General features: G+C 43.2%; 1 protein-coding gene across 4 annotated transcripts in view; it reads left to right on the top strand.

Moving 5' to 3' along the window:
• NAV2 (neuron navigator 2) overlaps positions 1 to 25,153 on the top strand; it is a 334,773-nt gene that overhangs the window by 257,704 nt on the left and 51,916 nt on the right. The gene's annotated exons all lie outside the window — the stretch shown is intronic.

Below are 25,153 nucleotides of genomic sequence, written 5' to 3'. Positions count from 1 at the left end.
ACTTGAAACTCAGCCAGCAGCACTTGCTCCTTCTGGCTGGCTGTGGGTGACAGCATTGCCACCTGGTGACGCAGCCAAAGACTCATCAAGTAGCATCCTCGTCTGTTTCTGTGGCTTCTGAGCATTGCCACATTAACAGAAGCTTGGAATACAGATTTGGTCTAATACAAATTACATTATTAAGTAACAGTCAGCTTTCTGGAGAGCTAGTGAGACATTCCCCATCATCAGTTCCTTCCCCCATCCAGGCTTTCCTGTGCCTGCAACACTTTTTCTTGGCATGTAAATTATTCTCATGTTTAATTTACTAAGCTCCTTCCCTGGGGACACCACACATCAGGACCAATTAGGTATGTTCACCAAGAGAGATTACTTGTGTGTTTAAACCTCTTCCTCTTAGTGGGATTGTGGCACACTGAAATGCAGTCCCCTAGTTTATGTCACTTGTTTCAGCTTTGAAAACCATTTGTTCAGTTGATATGGAGAGAACAAGCTGCACACACCATAAAGACTCTGTTTGGCTGGTGATTAAACTACAACACAGGATCACAGAGGAATTTACCCTTGGTCCCAGAGCTGGTGACATTATTATGTGTTGTTTTGATTTAGGCTTTCTGTTTGGATTCTAAGCTTACTCACCTTAGGCAGGAGATCAGAGTTTTCTGACAGCAGGGCAGTGATTTAGAAGTAGCTCCTCTTTGGTTGCTGGGTGATCATGATGTGCAGTTTAAACAAAAATTGGTTTGAGCAGCAGTTTTCCAGGGTGAAAATTGCCATAAGGAAAAGGAGTTGGATGAAGCAGTGCAGTAATGAATTGCTTTCTTCATTCTGTGAATGGAGGCAGCAGGCAGGAGTGCTGGGTGGCTTTGCTGGTGTGTGTGTGTGTGTCCCCAGCAAACACATGAAGGTTACACTTAACTCATTCACAGCAGATGTTAATGGGATGCATGGGAGAATGAGTGTGAAAGGCTAGGAACCACTGAGTACAAGGTTAACTTGGTAATTTTTATCAGAGGTATTTTTGCTGTATCCTCAGCTGTTTAGTTTCTTGTAATATTAATTGTACAAGTTTAGTTGAGAAGCTTTCCCTCATTGGTTCTGGTAACATGAAGCACAGACCTTAGAAGGTACAGTTCCCCCTGCAGCAGGGAAATCCAAACAAGGCAATTTAATTTAATGCTTGATTGCAAGGTCAATGGAATCACTGCACAACACAGCTGAGCTTATTTATTCACTTCAAGACAATTTGTGTTTGCACAGAACAAAAGGATTTTTAATGGGGGGGGAAAGAAGGGCATTTATTTTTTTTTTAAGTTTGTGATTTATTTCTCTTGTAAAGGTTGCAAATAAGCTACCTATGGTTTTGCCTCCTGTATACATGGACTTGGTGTCTACCATCTGGTTGCTTAAGTTGATTTCCCACTGTCAGGCACAGCTGCTTGAACTGGGAGTAAAGTCTGCCCTTTGCTTTCTTATATGTAACTTGGATTTATGAATCCATATAGATAAGAGGGAAGAAATTTGAAAGGGTGGTTTGAGGAAATCTTTCTGTACTTGTACAAGCTATTAGTTAGAGAAGATAACTCAGACCAGTGCTGATTTGTCATATCCTTGTGAATAGGACAGGAGACTAAATGAATGGGAGCTTCTCAAGAGTAACTTCAGAGCTGATATTAGGGAAATGTGACCTTTAAAATAATCCTCATGGGTGGAATGCTTAAATAATGACCTCTGAGCAGGATTCACTTGGATTGTTTCACTTCTACAATTTCATTTGAGCTCTCATTAATTACAAAGTCTTTGCATGAGGGTGTAAGGCATAAAAAATGTCTTAGAGTCATAGAATGGTTTGGGTTGGAAAGGACCTCCAAAGCTCATCTAGTTCAAACCCACCTGCTATCAGCAGGGACATCTGCCACTATATAAGGTTGTTCAGAGCCTTATATCTTCAGGGATGGGGTCTCAACTGCCTCCCTGGGCAACCTGTTGCAGTGTTCCACCACCCTCATGGTGCAGAACTTGTTCCTAACAGCCAATCTAGATCTCCTCTTCTCTGATTTCAAACCATTGCCCCTCTTCCCAGCTACTGACCCATCTCATCAGGTAGCAGATTATGTTGTCATGGTCCTTGCAGCAGCTAGGCATTGGTGGACTGTAGGTAAGACATGGCTGAGGTGCTGAGCACGCTGCTCAAGAGTGTTTCTCTAGCATGGTTCAGATCTATGCTGACTACAGTGACTCTTGCCATGCTCTTAGTTAAAAACAAGGCCATATTCAGTTTAATTCTTAAAAAGGCTAGTGACTGGAGCTGGCTTTTGGGTAATCCTAGAGGAGACTGTGGAACCAAGACAAGAGATAGACAGGAAAGAAGAAGTGGAAGTGGAGCAGAAGCAAAGCAGCAAGGCAGAGGACATTCCATGCAGAGGACAGATGCATCACTACGAATTACTGAGTACAGATTTTTTTCAGATGCTATGACTTATATTAGTTTCTACAAATGGTAAAAATGATGGCTGAGGAGTGTTATTTTGCTCTTATTTTGCACTTTACAAAACCAAATGCAGGTTATTTCTATGCCTCTTGGCTCAGGTAATAGGCAAGGCTTTGCTCTCCTGCATGGAGTGCAGCCCTTTGATGAGGATGTGCAAACTCACTGACTGCAATTTCATGTCTTGAATCTTGCTACAGTGATGAGGTTGCTATAAAGATGGCTTAGTGCTCAGTGCTGGAGGGAGATTGTTGGACTGCCTTCATAACCATGGGAACTTGGATCACACTTTAGAAGAGCTGAAAATCAAGTTGAGACAAGTTGTCAAGTTGGGGGCAATATTGGCCTATTCTGAAAAGCTGAGGCAGGAGAAGGTGTCACTGCCTCTGGAAGGAGGCAAATTCCTGGTGCTCAAGGGTGCTGCAGAAGAAGCTGCATCAGATTTTCTTCTTTTTAGCTGCTACTTTCTTGTAGGCAATAGGAAAATGTTACAAGGTAAGAAGAAAAAAAGACAAAAAGAGGGAAGGGAAAAAACAGGGGGGGGGGGGAGAAAAGGGGGGGGGAAGAAAAACCACACAAAACCCCCAGACATTTTTTGTTAAGATATTCTTTACATAGCTTTATAGTAGGATAAAACAGCTGTAAGTCCTGAGCTTATATTCTCAGCTTTTCTTCTTAACTGAGCCAATGCAGCTGACATGAAGGTGTCTGCAATGCCAGGCTTTGCAGAGGAGGAGTTAAATCCTCCACTCACAGAGAATATCTGTTAGCAATTCTAACCCATTGCTACTACCCTTCCCTGTGGTTTTGCTGCTCTAGCAGTGGTAGGGTGATGCATAAGAAAAGGGGAAAAGCAGATAAAAATGTCTGGAACAGAGACATACAGACATTAGACTGCATAGTCTTTGTCTTAAAACATGGCTGGCTTATGTCTTAAAACTTCAGATGGACCCAACTGTTGTAAAAATACATTGAAATGGCTCTTCTGGCATGGTAATGGCAGTGGAATTCCCATCATCTCCTTCCCCCACAGCATCTCCTGCTCCTGCAGTGCTCCCTCAGGAGTGTTGACATAAGTGTTTGTGGAGTTTCACAGTAAATGAACTTTCAGGGAGATTCATCTGGTGTTTTATGTGAAAGAGTTTGTGGAGGATGTCCTTTCTGTCAGGAGAAGGAGTAACTATATCCATGGAAGTCATCTACAGACCTCAGGAGATCTCAGCTAAGAAAGTTGCTGCCAAGTTGTTACCACTTGTAAAGCTGTTGCAAGACTTCATGCCATCACTTCACAGCTCCTTTGCTTCCAGAAAGCCTTGGCAACTGTGCTTGCATTCAGTTGTTACAGTTAAAATCATTTACAAATTCTACCTTTCCTACTTTTTTCTTTGCTAGCCCCTGTCCTCTATATTAAATAACCATCTTTTCCTAGAAAGTAATTTACAGTCTCTAAATTATTGTAAGGAAAACAAACAAACAAACTACTGTGAGGGTGCTGGAGCCCTGCAGCAGGCTGCTCAGAGAGGTTGTGGAGTCTCCTTCCCTAGGGCTATTCAAAACCCTCCTGGTCATGCTCCTGTGTGGCCTGCCCTAGGTGATCCTCCTTTGCATGGGGGTTGGACTCAGTGATCTCTGGAGGTCCCTTCCAAACCCTAACATTTTGTGATTCTGTGAATATAGATCAAGAAGTGGCATCACCTGAGCATTGGTTGCTCACAGTATCTGTTTGTGAGTCCCTGCAGTTTGTAAATACATGTCCATGCATAGCTGCTTGACAGGAAAGTCACAGGACTAGTGAGGTTGCTCATGCCTAACAGGTCTTCTACCCTGGATTTTATCACAAAATTAGGAAAAATGCTACTGCTTCTAAATCTGCAGGTTGTACCTTGCTACCCATAGATACCTATCTCTCTGTCTTTGAAAGATCCCACGTTTATCTTGAAAATAGACTCAGAGAAACAGGGAAATTCACATTGCAAAGATGCTTTGAAGTTTATGGTCTTGGCATCTACTGATTAGAATCACAACACCATATACTTTTATTTTCTAAGGAACAAGCTGTAAGCCAAAGTGGTTTTGAGTTACATGAAGTGGTTGCAAAGTTAAGCAACAAATAGTAGTTGAAAGCAAAAGTATAGGAGCTGTACCCAAGGGCTGGAATCAGCAGTACCAGAAGGGAACAAAGATGTTCTGCTTTCAAACAAAGGAAGGTTAGTCAAGGGAAGCAATATATTTTGGCAGATCCATTTCAGTGGGCTAAAGATCACAGAATCACAGAATGTTAGGAGCTGGAAAGAACCTCAAAAGATCATTGAGTCCAACTCCCCTGCCAGAACAGGATCACCAGGAATGCATCCGGGAGGATTTTGAATGTCTCCGGAGAAGGAGACCCCAAAACCTCTCTGGGCAGCCTGCTTCAGGGCTCTGTCACCCTCACAGTGACAAAGGTTTTCCCTTCTGTTTCTGTGGCACCTCCTCTGCTCCAGCTTCCACCCACTGCCCCTTGTCCTGTCTTTGGACATCCCTGAGCACAGCCTGGCTCCATCACCCCGACACTGCCCTGCACATCTTTATCAACCTGAATGTGGGCACCCCTCAGGCTCCTCTGCTCCAGGCTAAAGAGCCCCAGCTCCCTCAGCCTGTCCTCACAAAGATGTTCCACAGCCTTCAACATTTCTGTGGCTCTGCACTGGACTCTTTCATGCAGTTCCCTGAGGTGCTTCTTGAACTGAGGGGCCCAGAACTGGACACAATATTCCAGATGTGGCCTCACCAGGGCAGAGTAGATGAGGGGGAGAACCTCTCTGACCCTACTAACCACAGCCCTTCCAATCCACCCCAGGATGCCATTTTCACCTCCACTCTAGCATCTAATCAAAATGCTGAAGCCAGGAGCTGAGGTTCATTACAAAGCCAGTGGAAGTGGCAGGTGCCCTCAAGGGAGCAACTCATCATGGTTAAGTCAGGACTTTCTTTTTGCCCACATATTCCACTGTGGGCAGTTTGTCATTTCCCCTAGAAGGCTGCACAGTGATATGTGCACAGGTGTAGCAACCTTTCCTTTTCCAGAAAGGAAATAGAAAAAACTGTCTAATTGCAGCAGCTGAATAATTTGCACCTAGGGATGGCAAAATCATGATCCTGCACCACTGGAATTAGACTTTCCTGAAGTGACATTTCCTTGCACACACCCCCACTTTATGTGTGTGAGGACAAAGTCGATATAACTGCTGATCTGGAGGCTCTTCTGAAACCCTCAGCATTTCTGGTTCTATTGCCAGAGATTAGCAGTGTCTTTTCTGTTGTGTGAAGTGGCTTTTAAGACAGTTTAGGCGTGTGAGAAGCTTGTATTCCAAGGGTAAACAAGATTGCAGATACGAAGACCATTTGGAGCTGAATCGGGGTCTTTGTGCTTTGCATGACAAACTGAAGAATGTGAACTGCTTGCTGACATCCAGCAGACTTTGTTATTTGGTTTTCCACATGGAATGGCAAGAGAGTCAACACAGTCCCACAAGTCACCTACACCAGTAACCTCTGAGTTTGGGATTTGGAAAAAAAACTTAATAGCAGGCAGCTGTCAGACTCCAAAAGAAGAATCCCAGTTTGGGGCTGTTGGATGAACATGGGTGCTCCTGGTGGCTGTAAAGCAAATATCAAGATAGATGATTTCATAGAATGGCTTAGGTTGGAATGGACCTCAAAGGTCATCTGCTCCAACCTCCCCACCATGCCTCTCAGCTAGACTCAGCTGCTCAAGGCCTCATCCAGCCTGGCTTTGAACACTCTCATGGAGGAGGCATCCACAGCCTCCCTGAGCAACCTGCTCCAGGGTTTGTACTGAAGAGCTTCTTCCTAAGATCTGTTTTAAACCTACTCAGCTTCAAACCATCCCCCTTTGTTCTATTGCTAGACACCCTTCTGAAAAGTCCCTCTCCAGCCTTCCTGTGTTCCTAAATGTGTTACTGCCAACCCCCCTGAAGTTTAGCCCTTTGGTCTTTCTTACTTTGCTGGGGTTCATACTTGTCCATAATTGTACATTGCATTAGGAATTTTTCATTAGGACTTTTTGCTTCTGTTCCACAGCAATGCAGTCTCCTGAGATGATTCTAATGTTCTATTAGTATTGCATTACCTCTAACTATATTTTTGCTGCCCTGAGATTTTTGGAGCTTATGTGTTTCTATCAGGCCATTCCTTGGTATCCTGGTAACCTCCTTGATGGTCAACAAGCTGTCCTACATTGAGGGTCCCCACCCTCCTTCTCTGTAAGTCTCCTGCTCTTCTCTGCTCCTCAGCTTCCTCATGGCACAGGGGTTTCCCAGCAGTATGATAAGGTGACTTTGTGACCTTTTTATGACAGCTAATAGGATTCACAGTGCAGCTGAGACTCCACAGAACAAGCAGTCATTTTGCTGCTGAGCTTTCTGAGTTGAGCCCCAGCATCCTGAGGCTTAAACAGCCCAGTGTTAAGACAGCTCCATGGGGTTAAAAACACTCAGCTGTTATATAAACAGGCATTAAGGCTTCCACGTGATAGTCATATGTTACTTAAGTATATGCAGTTAAATATACATTTGGCCAGGATAAGTAATTGCACACTCTACACTTGGAGCTACACTTTGCTGCTACAGCAGTATTAGGAGGCTGTGTGTAATTTGTTTTTATTACTAAAAAGGTTTGTTGTTTTTTTGGTTTTTTGTTTGTAGTCTCACTAAAAATAAAACATCTAATTTTTATTAGCACTGCTTGCTGCAAGTTGAGGCTAATTAATTTGATGTAAGTGCTGTTGGAACAGTGTGAAACCTGTGTGTAGAGTTAGAACAGGGAGCCTGACTAAGTGTCACACTGCTAGGGGCTGTGCTTGTGTGTGTCTAGGTATATGTGGTCAATAAGTAGCCAGAGGATCAGTGCCAAACATTGGGAGTCTGATTAGTGCCTGAGCAAAGTCCAGGGGCTGAGGTCAGCTCTTTTTAACTGTATGATTTTTGTTGTTGTTGTTTCTTAATGGACAAAGGCTCAGCTCAGCAGCCCCTGTGGAGTTAACCATGTGCTCTCATCAGCCCCAAGTAATGTTTTTATCTTTTTAATCAAATTTCAACTTTAAAGTTTATCTTCTCAGATTTTTGTTGTTAGTTTAAGTTGATTTTCATACATATCAACTAATCCATTTGCTTTGGTTTGGGGGAAATGAGCAAACCACCTTGAGTGTTCAAAAAGGTTTGATTCCCTCTTTCATGTTCATTGTCAAGATTGATTTATTCTGGGTATGAAACTTGCAGCTCTAAATACTCTTTGTTACATGGCTTAATGCTTTCAACATCTCTTTGAAACTGTTGCTGGGGTTTGGTACTATCTGGTATGCACATGCATGGCTTTTTATGCCAAAAAGAATTAAGTTGTTAATTGCAGAGGTGACTGAAACATAATATTGCTTTTGCAAAACTGGAACTGGGATGAATGCAGAAGGAATGAATGGAATATGATCAGGAAATAACTCTGTATATCTCTCTGGAAAAAGAGGAAAGGGGAAAGGAGAAGGAAGAATCACCAATGTGAGCCTATGGGAAAGAAATATGAGTGTCCTGTGCCAGCTGAAGTTCACAGAGGTTATGTTAATCCAGGAAAGCCTTGGATTCTCCTTAATTCATATTTTGGGACTGTGTGTATTCTCTACTCCTAGATAGAGAATTTATCCATCTGTGCTTAGAGAGCATTTCCAAAACAAAGGACTCATGAGGTGGATCAGGTGGTGGCAAGAAAGCTACATCCATACATATCTAATCTCTTACACGGGCATGCAAAAGAAAAGGAAAACTTGTCTGAAATTGGAGAATTTTGATTTTGAGCTGAAGGCAGGATGTAAGTTCTGAGCTCAAGTTTCTGCTGATGTTCTTTGTTGGCTTCTAATGATAATCACTAAGCTATTGTCAACATGAAGTTGCTGGCTGATCCTTTCAATCAAAACATGCTGGTGATTTGGTCTTCAGCACCAGCAGCCAGAGGGTAGAATCAGAGGTGCTCCCCACGCTGTGTGCCTTAGAGCTTGGGTCCCTTTCCTCAATAGCTTCTGACCAATTCTTGATTTTAGTGACCTTCTGTCTCTCATCATGAAGGTCCCTTCCAACCCAATGCATTCTGTGACTCTGTTCATATGGGATGACCTTACATTAGCTATAATGAGCTGAACATGTGACTGATAATCATTCTTTCCTGTGAGTCATACCATGTGTTTTTCCCTCTTTCCACCACCACAATTCCAGTCATACTTGACTCAGTTATTTTACCTTTCCTCCATCACGCCCTCTATGCATCATCCCCTCTCTTGCAGCCATTTACCTCATTCCAAGCAGTGCATTGTGCTTTCAGTGGTGGGCTTTCATCATGTCTAACTTAATCCTCAATAAAACCCAACTTTGTCCATGAAATGTGTTTGAATCTGAAAGTCTTTCCCTACTCTGGGTACATTCTTATTTAAGGATATCAGTCTCTCATTATACTTTTAGATATTAACACTGTTGGAATGAGGGAGCTTGCAGGGTGTGGTGGTATTTATCACGACAGAATCACAGAATGGTTTGGGTTAGAAGGGACCTCCAAAGGTCATCCAGTCCAACCCCCTGCAGTCAGCAGGGACATCCTCCACTAGAGCAGGTTGCTCAGAGCCCTGTCAAGCCTCACCATGAAGATTTCCAGGGATGGGGCCTCAACTACCTCCCTGGGCAGCCTTGTTGCAGTGTTCCACGACCCTCATGCTACAGAACTTGTTCATAAAATCCAATCTAAACCTCCTCTTCTCTCGTTTCAAGCCATTGTCCCTTGTCCTGTCCCTGCAGGCCTTTGCAAACAGTCCAACTGCAGCCTTCTTGTACCCCCCTTCAGATACTGGAAGGTTGCTCTTAGGTCTCCCTGGAGCCTTTCCTTCTCCAGGCTGAACAACCCCAGCTCCCTTAACCTGTCCTCATAGCAGAGGTGCTCCAGCCCCCTGATGATGGCCATATATATGTTAGCAAATCATTTAGGAACAAGGGATTATTTTAGAAATAATAAAAAAAAAGACAGCCAAAGGTAACTTGTGACTTGGCTAAGCAAAGCTGGGTGAGATCATGGGAGGAGAACAAAACTTTCTTTGGACATTTTCAGGAAGAGGAGTGAGTTCTAGCTGTAACTGAAGTAGAATGGATTCAAGGGAGACAAGGAAAACAGAGAGAGGATTGTTAGGAAAACCTCTCTGGCATTTACTGCCTTGTAAACTAGTCTCTGGGAACCATCCTTTGTCTCTCTCAAAATCTGTATGAACTAAAGCACCATCACACATTAGAGGGAAAGCAGCCTGTGAATAACCAGAGGGGTTTTCCAGATGCATCTTTGTGTGTTTTGTTAGGTGTGCCTGTTCTGATGCAAAATATGAATGTTTGCACTAATCTTAACTAGTCATCTGTTGGGTTGCTTTCTTTTGGGGGGAGGCAAAGATCCTGGTGATTTTTTTTTTTCCTTTCATCCCATCATCTCTTGTGCTGTTCACTTCATTAAAATCTCTAAACAAAGATACCCAAAGACCACTCCTTAATTCTAGAAGAATTCACTGAAGCAGAGCTGTCTTTCTCAGTAGCAGTTTATGTAAAGTCTCTGATAGCTGAGACACCACTTCACAGCTCAGCCTTAACAAGATAGCCACAATCTGACCATGCTGAAATAGAGATGAGAGGCTAGTTTAAAATTATTTCATTATTGCACTGATGTAAAAGAGAGGATAAGAGTTGGGGGCTTCAGAACCAAATCCAAAGTCACATTGCAAGATGTAGTTTCTCAGGGATGATCAAGAGAACTTCATGGTAAAATCATGGCTGTTTTCTAACAATGCTCAGGAATTGTTGGCTGTTTTTAACTGAGACCAAAGTCCATCCTTACGTTGGCATGCAGCTTGGAAAACTTCAGGCCAAACAGCTCAGTTTTGGCAGAAGGATAAATAATTGAAATCATTCCCCCTGCTAATTATTTCATTACTGTAACACAGCCATCTCTGAAGCCCAGGGTGTAGCCTCAGAACAAATATGTGGCCTAAAACCCAGCAGGGCTGGGGCTGGGGAAGGAATTACTGGGTAAGGAAGAGTTTTGCAAGTTTTGGCTCTTAGGGAAATGCTAGAAAAGGTTAGAGAGTCCTGCAGAGACCCTGGGACCTCAGGACTTCTGCAGGGTAGGGAGTGGAGCGAGGAAACAATGCAAGCATCAGTGACAGACCTCTCAGCCCACAGGGCTGACAGAGCTGATCCAGCAAGAAAGCTGTGCTCAGACCTACCAAAGGAAAAAAAAAAAGGCAAAATTGTGATTTTCCTGGCTGGAACGATTAAAAGGTCAAATTCATCTGATGTGCAGTAGGAAGAGGGTGGCAGGACATGAAAAAGGACTGTGCCTCTGCACAGTTGAGCTTTTGTTTTCTCCCACTTTGTTCCTATTTTGTCCCTTAAAGAAGTTAAAAGCCTAACTGCTTTTAACTCGTTATCAGTTAAGAATTAGAGATAGTAGAGGTAAAGCTGCATACATTAACTGCTTACTTAAAGAGCCTGCAGTTCATGATGGTGAGGGTGGGAGGGGAATGTAGCACCAAAGGAGAGGCTGCTCTGAGCTTTGAACTGGATCAGATGCTTGAGGGCAATTAAACACATGAGATTTCCCCATTTAAACAAAGGCACAGAAGGGAGCCTCCCTGTTTGCTGTACTGGTAATCATCCAGAGGGGAGAAGAATGTGTAAAGGAAGAAAGAAGAGACGGTGCTGTTTAAGGGAAGGATGTTAGACCCCAGCAGGATGCCTGCTCTGAGTTGCATCTCAATAAATAATAAGCACTTGTTATGCTAATAGTCAGTATTTTCAGTGATGTGATTTGCATACAGATCCTGTGCTTGTTAATTACCCTGTGCACACAGCCAGCAATGCACATCTTAGGCTTTGTCCTCAGCATTTTCATTTGTAAAATGATACATCACGTTAATGAGCCTTGCAAAGTTGTGGAGTGCAAAAGAAAGAGCTGCTACAATGCAGAGCAGCACGCAGCTAGATAGGCCCTGGAGATAACCATGCATACCAGGGATGGGCATGGAAGCAGCCCAGGATTAGTGTCACTTCTGGTGCTGACAACATCTGTCCTTGCACCTGATTATCATGAAAATAAACTGAAACAAAGGGGTGCATGAATGCATGGTAGGCAATGATGCATGACAATAATCAACCCTGGTTTGGCTAAGCACAAGGTGCCTGCTTCTGTATATTGCTGTGCCTTTATGGCAAAGTTTAGGATTTTTATACTGATTTTATGCCACTTGGGGAGGACAGGTGAGACTCTGTGGGCAGAGTCACTCTTGGAAAAGTGTTGGCACCCATGTATCAGAGCCCTGTTTCTATTAGACTGGGGCTTTGCATCTCATGACCATTAGGAAGGCTGGCTTTGAAGGGCAGCTCCACGTGTTTCTTCTCTTCCTTTCTTTCCCACACATCTTCTGGGTGCCTGGCATTGCTCATTTCATTGTGTCTAATGGAAAGTTTCCACCTGTTCTCCTGACTTACTAATGCAAATGAGTAAGAGGAGTAGAAGTTGGCCTGGCAATAGAAATGAATGACACCCTGGGAAATGCAGTGATGTGACAGCTGAGGCTGTGTCATGCTAGATCTGCATCACATCCAGACCTGCTCTAGCATCTTCAGATGTGCATCTAAGCATACTGCAGGACCAGGCATCTCAGAGCCATGCTTCATAACACTGTGCAGCTTTGCCTTTTGTATTTATAGCTGTACTGATTTTTTTTTTTCTCTGATAGTATTTTGACACTATTGAGCTCTGTTTTCAGCTTATTGCTTACAACAAAATGAAAAACCAGCTACCAGCCCAAACCTATAGTATCCTGGGAAAAGATCTAAGAGTTGTTATCTGGCATTCCAGGCTAAATATGTAACATAGTTCATAAGGTATATAATAGAGATATTTACCTGTTAGGAAACTGCAAGAATATATTTTACAAGTTATTACCAGATTAGTTTTTCAGGTATCAGATAACAATATCAGGTATCAGATAATCTGAGCCCTATAAGGCACATGTGTTTGGCATTAGCACTTCAGTTTCAAAAGAAAATACCTGTGCAAATGCAGTCTCCCCACATCAACATTCAGTTGTTATTGCCAATGGTGTTCCCACATCCCACTGCAGCTCCCTCTGCTTGTTTAGTGCTTCTCATAGTATCTGCAGCAAGTCAAAGGATTTGCTCTCCAGAGAGAAATTAATGGGTGTAGTCCACTGTGGCTAGGTTGACCTTCCTACCTGATATGGCAACTATGAACTGAATTTGTACACGAGCTGCAGTCTCTGCTCTGAGTAGCTAGCCATGGGGAGGAAACCTTCTGTCCTTCCCCAGTAGGCTTGTGGTCACTGCTGTCACTCTGAGGAAGCTTCTGCTGAGCTCTATGAAAGGCCAAATTCAGGTAGCCTTGAGCTAGCAGAGTCATCCTTGAGGAGCATGGCAATCATGCTAATAGACACACTGCAGCTGCTGGTTTGTCCTTCTGGTGGAATAAAAGCAGAACATTTCACCCTGAGAGGCTTTCTGTGCTTGCAGGGAGAAGAGTTTTCTCTCTCTCAAATGAATCATTTTGGAGCAATGGAAAATCAGTTTTCAGTTTGCTGGCACTGCAGCTAAAATGTTATCCTTTTGATAAGAGCAAGGCTACCAGCTGAAGCTTCCTCCAGCCAAGCTCCTACAAAGCTGACAGGTCAGCTCCCAGCAATGCATTCAGCAGCACTCTAATCTGGAGGACCATTCCTCTTCTCAGGTGATCTACAGTTAGGATTTTATTAGGGGTTAGGGAAGGTCAGAAGTTCATTGGGCAAGCTGTGATTGCTACAGATCTTGATGAGATAAGGAGGTTTGTGGAGGGTCTACTTCTCATCAGCTGCAGGTTTTGAACAGTGGGTTAAATTCAGTGTTTCCTCTGACAAGCTGGGGGGTTTCTTACTGCTTCATTAAGAATTTCTGTCTCAGAGTGAGGGAAAATGTCAAGTCCATTAAGAATTGCTGGCATTATTCACAAACCCATATCATGCAGAACTAGGGAAGACTTGCTTAGAGCTGCTGTTTTGTGAGTGGTTTTGGTTTGACTGCCTTTTTGTGTGAGGAGGATTATAAATGGAAGGGAAACTCAGTGATTTTTCTTAACCAAGTCTAGATCGGAGTGGCAGGGAGGGAGAAATGTCTGAAATTCTCTGTTGCATTCATAGTCTGCTATGAATTTGGAAATGGCAAGTTAGTCTGACAGTACCAGTAAGAATAAGAAGAAAAACAATTCACATGGGAAAACATCTTCAAAAGAGTGGAAAGATTTTGCAAGATAATCTGAGCAAGAGGCATGTCTTTGGCTCAGGTATAATCTGTCACACATCTTCTGTTGTTAGGGGTGGAGTAAATCCCTTTGTTTTATTAGGAAAATGTAGATGGACTCTCAAAATAAAGGAAAAGGAATTTTTGTTGAAGTTGAGAGTTTGCATCTTTGTTCTTTGCCCATTACTCAGCTGAAGCATTTATGTGGTTTGAGTGTTTGTAGACTCAGTAACATGGAGGACTGACAAACACTTGAGATCCAGCTGTAATGATGCTAGCTTGATTTAATAGTTCTATTTTAATGAGGCTAAATGAGTTCACTTTTCTAGTGGGATGTATTAGCTTTTTGACAGCCACAGCAACAATAAACAACTGTAAATGCAGAGATCTAATTAGGGGGAGGCTGAAGGAATTAAGATGAGCAAACTCGATCATAACTGCACTGGATTTGACTAAGATACATAGAGTTGGCAGCAGTGTTTTTACACTGGGTGCCATGAGATGGTTAATGACTGCAATGAGATGGTTAATGACTGCTGTTGATTAAGCAGGAATGGTTTTAGTGTTTGTGGGAGTGGAGGGAGGGTAGATCAAGTTCTATAGGACTTTTCAAAACAGCAGCAACTAAGTGGAGACTTGCTTATTCACTACATTTCAGTGTAGTTCTGTAGATATTGCATGTGGGATACCCTTCCTGGCCTCTCACATAGCCCTCTGGTCCTGCTGGCTGCCACACAACCTGATATTCAGATTTTATCTCCTTTTGAGCTGTTCTCTACCTCATTGGCCATAAAGAATTTTGCTCCTAGACTATGGATTTGTTCAGCTTCTTTATCTATCTGATGTTTCTGTTCTCTAATATATTGCTTGTTGACTAAGATGTGATGTTAGAAAGCCCAGAAAACAAACTGTAAATCGTATCTGCACATCTGTCATAGGTTCAACCCAGAGCATTTTTTGAGGGTCCTGAGAAGACAGCAGTTGTGCCAGCTGCACTAGTTTTATAACTTCATATGTTAGGGACCAAGCTGAAAATCTTCATGCTTTCAGGGGCTTACAAGAAGGCTGCAGAGGGACTGTTTCAAAAGCCTGTAGTGATAGGGTAAAGGGCAATGGTTTGAAATGAGAGCAGAGCAGATTTAGATTGGATGTTAGCAACAAGTTCTGCACCATGAGGGTGGTGGAACACTGCAACTGGTTGCCCAGGGAAGTAGTTGAATATCTCCAGGGATGGGGCCTCAAGGCCAGGCTTGACACAAGGCTCTGGGCATCCTGACCTAGTGGAGGATGTTCTTGTAGACTGCAGGGGGACTGGAGTAGATGACCTTTGGAGGTCTCCTCCATCCAAACCATTCTGTGATTCTTTGATTAACGCATTGATAATTGCCAGGAAAATGGCACGAGACAGAGTTAGCATCTAACTCCTAGGAATTTCTTTTCATTGACCAACCATTATAGAAACCCAATTTCCTCCAACAAGGTGACATACATGCCTGATGAAGAAGAAAAGACTGTTTATGTGTGTGCACTATGTGATAAACCCCAGGTTTGTAACATTCTATATTGACTTCAAAGATTGTTTAAAAAATGCCAGTAGCCTACATGGAGCTCTTGTGTTGACACAAGTGTGGGGCATACTTTTCACTATACCCACTTCAAATGAATAAGCACATCAGAGGGAAGAAACACAAATGGCTACTTTCTAGTGGCAGCAGGGAAAGAAAAATGCAAGCAACTAGAGATAATCCAATCAAAACAGTGGATGCTAAGCAGCCATGCAGCTTGCATGCTATTATCCAAGAGGAATTCCAAATGAACAGCGAAGCCAGGGGTTATTCTTGGATGCTCCAAGCATTTGTTTCTAAATTTAAACACATTACCAAGTCTTAGACTCCTCAAGTGAGAATTGTTGTCAATGCCTTTGCTATATACACATGGATGTGGCTTTGTACCTATGTTTTCCATGCTATCTGCTTTGTTCCAGATACAGCAAATAATCAAACCACACACAAAAATACCTAGCAGGGCAAACAGCTCGTTAGGAAGAGCAGTCTGTAGAAAGGGGAAACAAATCTGATCTTGAATTCAAACAGTGTGGTGAAACACAAGAATGGAGTATCATTTCCATTGTTTTAAGTGCAGTTTGCTTTGTGTCCTTCTCCAAACCATAAGAAACTGTCCCCTTCCCAAAGAACGTCACACTGCCAACCGCAGGTTTTAACACACCTTGGCCAAGGGGGAAAATTGACTTCTTCCAATCTGAACTGCTGAAGAGGTTAGTAGTTTGCTTCCACAGAGTTTATAAGACTTTAGAATCATAGGGTTGGAAGGGACCTCCAAAGGTCATCCAGTCCAACCCCCTGCAGTCAGCAGGGACATTCTCCACTAGAGCAGGTTGCCTGGAGCCCTGTTGAGCCTCACCTTGAAGATCCCCAGGGATGGGGTCTCAACTACCTCCCTGGGCAACCTGTTGCAGTGTTCCACCACCCTCATGCTACAGAACTTGTTGCTAGCATCCAATCTCAATCTACTCTTCTCTCATTCCAAACCATTGCCCCTCATCCTGTCCCTGCAGCCCTTTGCAAACAGTCTCTCAGCCTTCTTGTAGCCCCCTTCAGGTACTGGAAGGTTGCTCTTAGGTCTCCCTGGAGCCTTTCCTTCTCCAGGCTGAACAACCCCAGCTCACTTAACCTGTCCTCATAGCAGAGGTGCTCCAGCCCCCAGGCATCATTTGCGTGGTCCTTCTCTGGACCCAGCCCTTCATGGTGTCCCATGCTTGGCTCTCCTGTGTACACACAGCCTTTTCAGGGCCTAAATCCCTACTCTTCAAGTCAAGTGAAGTCTTGCCATTGACTGAAGTGGTGAGGGACTTGCTTTAGGAGTAGAAAAACCTCACCATCTTTGCTTGACTGTATGAGTGGTCAGTTCCTAGGCATTGTATATGTACCCATGCTGAGGATTCTCTCTCACTTTCTCCTGTAGGATACAACCTGTATGAGTCATTGGAACAAAATCCTGAGGTGTTCTGCCCTTCCTATGTTCACAGCTGTCAATAAATAAATCCAGGCAACCATAACAGAATTGTCTGCTCTCAGGGAAGTCTGTAAGGCAAGAAAGGACTCTTACTCCTGAGGTTTGAGAATGTAAAGAGTATTTTGTAGTATAGATCCTCACCAGTCTGGAAACTTAGTGTCTCTTTGATTCGGAAGAACAAGGGCAATTAAAAATTGAGTCTTAATTTTTCTAGACCCACTTCTGGCTCCAAGCTGCCTTTTGGAACCACACTGAAAGCCCACAACTTCACAGGGTTGTAGCAGCTGTGGTCTCTTTGCTACTATTTCCATCTCCATGGGTTTATGTCACTTCCAGTGTTCCTTTGGATTTAACTAGAAATACCTTCCCAGGACTGACAGTTACCTGTGAGTACAAAAAGTCAGGGATGGTTCTTTTATAACACAAAACATTGTTTAGGTTGAGACATAGAATTTGGGCCCTGTGTCATGATCCGTAGTAGCTGTAGTGGTGCAGGAGTGTTGCTGTGTTCCCACTTTTATTTTCTCCTGCATATGGAGATATTTTAACAATGTGTATTTCTGTTTAATCTGCTCCAGTTAAACGGGTGGAAGTGTCTTCAGGAGTATGTTTGAGTCTCTTCGGGACATATTTGGGGTTTACAAATGGTTTTTAGTTTTGGTTTTGTTTTTTCCCTCGTTAAAATCATTGCAGTGCTCTTTAGGAGGAGAGAAAGGAAAAAGAAATCTTAACAAATTATTGCTGATGATTAAGACATCAGCTTACTCAGTTGTACTGGAGTCTCTTCCAGGGTGATGTATGGCAGAAGCTTTGTGCCACACATTATAAAAATCCTCCAAAGACTCTGAAGTGTGGTGTCTTTGCAGCCTGTGCTGCTTGCATTGCTCCTATAATCATTACAGTCATCAAAAGCAGACATTTTCCAAGCTCCTAACTGATATATCTCAACTAATAAGAAGAAAATAGAAAGGAAATTAACATAGCACAGTAAACCTCCAATTTTCAGGCATTTTGATGTTCTCTAATGGAGAGTTTGAAGTGCAGCAAGGTTGGCAATACTTTAGCCTGGAATGCAAGCCCTGAATTATGGTTTGGGGCCTTTTGAAATGAGACTCAAACCACACATTTCTTTGATAAGTCTTTTTTCTGTCGTTGCATACAGTTTTAGCTGGGTTCAGACCATGAGCAGGATTCCTACCATGGTTTAATGGGAATAACACATGAGTGTGGAGAGAAAGCACAAGTGACTGGAGGTGCAATGATTTTATTACCCTGAGTATCAGCACACTTTGCAGCCTTTTCTAAGCAGCTGTTCTTAAGGTAAATTAATACCTGGGGTCTCTTTACTTCTCCCCGACTTTAAGTACCATGAAAGAGCTTAATGTAAAGCTGTTCACAGTTTATCTCACCCCATTGCTATGTGAAACTTCTAACACAAATGCTTTTATGAACTGCAGCCATAACACACTAATCTTCTGAACTTCCTGGCCCATAAAATGATGATTATTACTACATGTAAAATTCATCTGCAGATATCCCTCTGTATTTAGTGTTATGGGTATTACGTTGCAAAATCCTTTCTCCTTTGCTGGGTGAGGGCTGCCAGGAAAGGGAAGGACAATGGGGCTGTAGATTGGTGTATGGAGAGTAACACTGTACCTTAATCTTGTGATTTTGGTTTTATTTGGAGCTGGTGATTCAACAGATGGGATGTTCAGATTCTTCTTTTTCCCTAGGTTGCAATTTCAGCTTTGATTATTTTTGGAATTTGAGTATTTCTGGCTGTTCTTATTTACCATTAGCTACAAGTCAGTCACTAATTTCCTGTGCAGCTCTGTAGCAGATAATTAAGAAACATCATGTTTGTGGGAGCTATTTTGATGAGAACAGGAAGGATGTTAGAGATTAGAAGAAGCTTTGCTATTCCATTTATGATTCTTTTAAGTATCTGTAATATCCAAGAGTTATCTCTAGTAACTATTCTGTGATTAAAGTAATGGATGAGGAGCAGTTTGCAGGATTTGTTAATAAAGGAAACCAGTCGAACTCAGCAGAGGCAAGAAAGGATTAATGAGTATCTTTGCACTCACTTTCATTGTGGATGATAACCTTTTTTTCCTTCTAAAATATGAATCTTGTCAAATCTGCAGCAAGGATGACGACATCTGCAGCTTTGCATTGATACACATGGAGCTCATGAAGGGCATGGGTTGGCTGTACTCTAGGGTGCAGGCACACCAAAGAGCAGAATAATCATGTTTCTCTGTTTTATTCACCACCAGACTAACTTAATATAGATAATTGTCCAGCTGAGGCGGCGGAGGGGGGAGAAGGAATAATTAAATGAACAGCCCTTTTTTTCCCCCCTTTGTTTTAAAACACAAACATTTGGGCTCAGTGATGCTTTTCCCAGGCCACTTTTATTGGTATTGTTCTAAATTGCAAGTTGTCACATCCACCAGCCTCTAAATTACTGATCCTTTGTGTTGCTATAGTAACACTGCGGCCGCTAAAATATAGACTGCAGCACAGAAAGGCAAGCTTAGGCTGCAGCTCGTTTATTTGAAGGTTTTGGCAGCAGGATATCTCCACAAGGTCTCTCTTTTATAACCTTTGAATACTTGCATTTTGACTCTTTCAACCAAAAATACGGTGTTGTGCTAAAAGATGTTTTGTATTCCAGACACAGCCCTCAAAATGATCGGAGTTAATAAATATGTGGCTAGAGCTGACTTCTGGCTACTCTTCCCTTCCCTTCTCTTTGGTTTTGGGCTGAATAATTGATGGTTTTCTTGAGGTGAGGCTAAGAAGACAGTGTGGTATTGTCTTCTCCACTTCCTCCATCTATCTGAAAGGCTGCCCCCCTCCTTTTCATGATGGGACCCTTCGTCGGTAACCTGGACAACAGAAATCTACCCTGGCTGTGGCTGGATTAGAAATGGAGCTCCTTGCTTAGTGACCAAATCTCTCTGTAGTAGTTGCTCAGTGCTGGTAACTGTAGAAACTACAGCAAGAGTCAGTGGTTTGTGTGTGTCCCCATTTAAATAACAGAATATGATCAACAGTATAGGTTCTGCCCTTAATTTAATTCCTTCCCTTTGTGCATATGACTGTAATGTGCTGCTGATTTCATCAGCTCAGGCTTTTTTCTCTGATTTTCTCCATTTTGCAGTCCACTTCCCTTTCAACTGTTTGTTGAGTTCATCTTACCTGCTCACCATGGCTTTACATCTGATAGATGTCTCTTTAGCCTCAGACCACCTTCCCAGACCTCCCCCTAACCTTGGTTTCCTTATTCCAACTCCTTGTTCCCAGAATGTTCACACCTCATCTTGCAGTATTTCTCTCACTGACTCCATTCTGCTTGTGCTGACCTTGAACCATTCCCTTGGTTCTTTATCCACTTATGAGCTCCCTGACCTCTCACAGTAGTCTTCTACTCCAAGCTCCAGTGCTGCCTTCCATGCCCAACTAGTCATGGGTGTCCAACACCACTGGGTTTTCCATCATCTGTGCTATGATTGCCATTCCTCTTGTATTTCTAGCAGTTCTCTTTTGGGAGGGATGTGTGGCATTCCCTGCTCTATGCCTGTTAGCAGACAGGAGACTCCATGAGCAATGAATCTTTGTGGGCTCTGAGTGACCAGCTTTCCAGTTCTCACTGTCTCACAGGTTTTCTAAGGTTTGTAAGCTATATTCATGAGACATCTAGCATAAAGGCAATTGGTGCCTCTGAGTGCTGCTGCCTGCAGTGAATGGAGCTGGTGTCATTTCCCATACTAGCAAAAAAACTCCCACCCCATGTGTACAGCAGAATGCAGGAATATCCTGTCAGAAAGTATTTCTATTAGGCTAAAGTGAGAGTTTGGAATGCTGACCACCATACGTTTTTATCAGCTGAATTTCATCCTGAAATAAAGTAGTGAGCCCCTTACTTTACAACTGGAAATAAGGATCTGTGTGTTTCATTCCTACTTAGATAAATCTTACCTATCTTCTCTCCTTTATTGGAGATGCCAGTGGGTAAATTGCTGGTTTCAGTACTATTTGTATTGAAAAGCTTTTTCTAACCATCCCCTGCCGACCCCACCCCCCAAAAAAAGAAAAAAAAAGTTATCAATATTCCAAATATTTTGTGCTAAAACATTTGGAGTATGTCTCCTGCTGCGTTCTCACAAAGCTGTGGTTGTTTCAGCAGTCACATTGTTGAATCCCACAGTAAAAGCAGAGTGGGATATATGCTTTGAGAGATTGTAGGCTTTTAGCTGAGATCCAATCCTGTCATTTACTACCTTCAAGTGCAGGGTTGCTGACATGAGCTTTTACTTCATACCATACGGTATGTGATCTGGAGGCACCCAGTCTGCCTGCTTTGCTGCCATCAGGTTACAGCTTTTCACAGATGACCTAGTCCCAGCAGAAAGTCTTGACCTCTCACTTTTTCAGCACTTCAGAGGTTAATTTTGTTGAGGGATCAGATTTCTTTCTAGGGGAAGTTTCTGATGATCACCTTCCCGCAAGGCTTTACTTTCCAGTGTCTTTCAGAGCTGCTGAATGTTGAGGGCTCTGTTGGAAAACAATCTTGCAAGTTGTTTTTTTTGTTTTTTTTTTTCCCAAGTCTCTTCCTAGACAGTCAAGTTACAAGCTGTTTTGTTTAGGGGGGTGTTGGATGGTAGCCTAATGAAGGTATCAACCTGCAAAATAAATCTAAGTCCCTTTGCTGGAATTCTTCATGGGCAGCAAGGTGGAGAAGTGCTTTGGCCAGGGAATATTGCAAGGTAAGAGATTCTTCTGCACTTTGTGTGTTGTGTGACACCTTTGTGTAAGCAGGTTTGGCTCCGTAGATTCTGGCAGCGATGGAAGCACATTAGGTGATGGAGTAAATCCGAGGAGTTTTCTCCCTGCATTATCTATTTGACTCGCTGTGCACTGCATTAAACCCAAGCTGTTTTCAACAGATTACAAATACTGGAATGATATATTAGGAAATTTCCCATGTGGGAACTGACAGCTTTCACTCTGTGTGTTTTCTTCAAGCTTAACTTCAGTATTCTCTGGGTTTTGTCACTAGCTATCAGTGTCTCTCAGGTTGCAGTCTACCTGGCTGTCTTACCACCGGTGTTACAGGCTTTTAGCCTCAGAAAGCTGTCGGGCTTTGTTGTATTTTAGCCCTTTAAGTTTGCTTTCTGTGCAAAGGGAGAAACCTCTGTGGGAATGAGCTCTCTGCAGGGAAACAAAGGCGGGTGTGAGGCTGTTTGAGGCCAGATCACAGCCTACTGTGCACTTGCTTTTTAGGACATAAATGCAGTTCTTATTCTCACTCCCGTGCACATTTCTGCAGGCTTCCTGATTTGGCTGAGTTAGAAGATTTTTTTTTTCACTCTTCAGAGTTGCTTTCAAATAAGCCTAATGGTAAAGGCTGAAACAAACCCGGAGTTATTGGTTCAATTTAGGATGTTGCTATTCTGTTAGGAGGAAAAAAAAACCTGCTTTCAGAATTGGTAGTAGCTGACATCTGCCACATTACAAAGCAAACCCTTTCACTTGATGATGTGTCTGTTCTGTAAATCACTGAGGTGATAACGACGGTTGGTTTCCAGTGCTTTGGCTTCCTGAGGGACGGTGCTGTGCCCTGTGAGCAAATTAACGCCTTTTATTGCCAAGTTCACATTTAAGGCAGACATCAGCGTGCTGTAATGCGTTCAAAAAGACAAATTTGGGGGGGTTTTCTCCATTTCTGTTGGGAGAAGAGTGTGCAAGCATATGCCTTATCTTCGTCTCCATGTGCTTAGCTGCAGCCGATGCTGCTGTGTGTGAGAGGAGCAGCTCTCGTGTGAAATCTGTGGTTTGCTGCGCCCAGGGTTTTAAAGCCTTGATCAATTTGTGTACAATCTTTGCAGCGTGTTCTGAATAAGGAAGAACTTCAGCAGTGGCTGTCAATTTCGCTTCTACATTTCCTGCCTGCTTGTGTGTTGCTTGGGATTACAGCCTGCAGACCTCACAAGGTCTGTGTTGAATGTAACCGTGTTGGCGTTACAGAGTCAGAAGGGGTTAAAACGAGACTGGGAACCAAAGGAGCCGCATTCTACCTGCCAGCTGCTGGAGGGTTTGGTTCTGCTGGATGTGTTTGCTAGCCACCTTTCCCTGGTGAGGCTGCCCAGTGGTCCCAGTTGGCCTTTTGTGCTGGGGGAGCAGGTGGCTGAGTGGCCCTGGACAGGCTGTGAGTGAGCCTGGTCGGGAGGCAAGCAGTGCAGGGGCAGGTGGCTCCAGCCCCTTCTGAAATCCTACTCAGCAGCAGGAAATTTAAATGCCTTTTGCATAACTTTGTTTCCATACTGCTCTTCATTCTTTCCCTTCCACCTTTTAGTTACATCAGCCTTGTAAGTATTTAGCTAATTGAGGTGTTTTTCCTTGTGAGGTTGAAGCCCATTTTTATGGTGTTTGGGAGCCAAAGTAGGCAGCCAAGTACTAGTAGCTGCTGGTGAGCTGCTGAGCTCTTGCCAGTTCAGTCTGGTGTTGAAGCAGCATACAGGTGGGAGATGGGTGTTAGAAACCATGTTTGTGTTTTCGTTAAGTGCCACCAATTCTTTCAGTCAGAGCTTTGATTGTGCCTTTGTATGAGGAGGTGGTGTGATCCCAAGGGTAACTGCTTTGGGGGGAGAAGGTGGTGTAAACTGGGACACAAGGCAGGGGAAAGGAGGCTGCACAATCTGGAGTGTGGTTGTCAGAACTCTCCATCCCCTGGGCCGGGCATGTTCTCCTCCTGCCTGGAGGAGGGAGGTGTTTGGGCTGGGGCCTGGCCAGGCGGGAGGAGAAGGCTCTTGCAGTGGTGATTCACACCTAGATCAGTGCCAGGGAACTCCTCCCCATTCCCTTAGTCCGTTACAGCATCCCCAGTGCCTTTGGCTTGACCTCTGTGGATTTACTCAGTCCATGGCTGTCACATGCAGGCTGTAGACTTTACAGGGATTTATTTTCTGGAGAGCACCAGAAGCTTTGTCCATAAACAAGAATATCTGACTTTCACTGGATGACTTTTCTCAGCACTTCTTACTTGTCTTGGAAACAAAGGATAACAAACTGTGCATATTTTTAATACAATAACAACTAAGACCGAGTGCTGACCTTATAGAGATATGAAGAAACTGATTTTCTTTTCAGCTTTCACTGGTGCAAATCAGTTGGGGTCGATAGATCACACAGGAATGGTCAGGGATCAATGTCAATCCCACAGCTTTCAGAGCAGGGGAAGTGATGGTAGCACTTCAGAGCAGGGAGGTGATGGTGGCACTGGCCACAGCTATGCTCTGTGCACTACTTTAGAAGCACAGTAAGTCTTCAGACAGAGCAGTAAGTGGGGAACACCAAAAATAAGGTTTATAGGTTGTGAGTCAAGAGAAAAAAAGGGGTTAGTAGCTGGTTGGAGCATTTTACACTCGATTTTTTCAAAGCTATCTGGGAGCTTTGTGTTCCTCTAGCACTTGGGTCAGAGGCAGTGCCTTGCTTTGGTTTCTCACTTTCCCCCGAGGCTGTGCAGTGCCAGAGGAAACTTTGTGATGAACAATGGCCACAAAACCAAGTTCCACCAGTCAAGCTTTTTGCAGGTGAATACAGTTGTGCAGGCTGCTGCATTTAGTGACTCTAGGCAGTGAAGGGCTGAAGAGTCTGAGCTAAATGTGTGCAGGTGAAGGAGGTGCCCTTGGAATTTCTGCTTTAGAGCAGGAGATGATGAATTTTGGTAGAAAGTTATGTTGCTTTCCTGAAGTTTTAGAGTGTTTCAGACCATAAACTCCCTGAGATTAGCTGAGGTTAGCAGCTCCTCTTTGTGTGTGCTCAGCTGTGTTCCTTTCAAATTTAACAACGGTTTGGTCAAATTCCTGGTTAGATTTTAAGGGACAAAATAAAAGCCAAGTGTTATTTTTATGAGGTTATTAGCACTGATATTAAAAATATTAAATGAAAAGTGCATGTGCCATTTTCTAGCTTCTACAAGTTTTTTCTTACTCAACCTATTTTAACCACTAATTGATACTCTGTGAGTTACCCTCTTTCACAAATAAGTATTTTAACTGTAAATCCTGAAGTGGTATCTTGGATGGATTCTAAAGAGAGCCTGACAGAGCTGCAATTCAGCTGATTGGCAGTAAACCCAATTGTCACTACACATGGAAACTGTCTGAGTAGCTCACAGCACACTTTGAGCTGTTTGTAACTCTGCACCAAAAAATGGCATGAAAAGGATTAGATTCTGTTCCAGAAGGAACAGCTG

Source organism: Indicator indicator, chromosome 21 (genome assembly GCF_027791375.1).
Source record: "Indicator indicator isolate 239-I01 chromosome 21, UM_Iind_1.1, whole genome shotgun sequence".
In the NCBI taxonomy this organism is placed as follows: domain Eukaryota; kingdom Metazoa; phylum Chordata; class Aves; order Piciformes; family Indicatoridae; genus Indicator; species Indicator indicator.
This window is presented reverse-complemented; position numbering and strand designations above follow the sequence as displayed.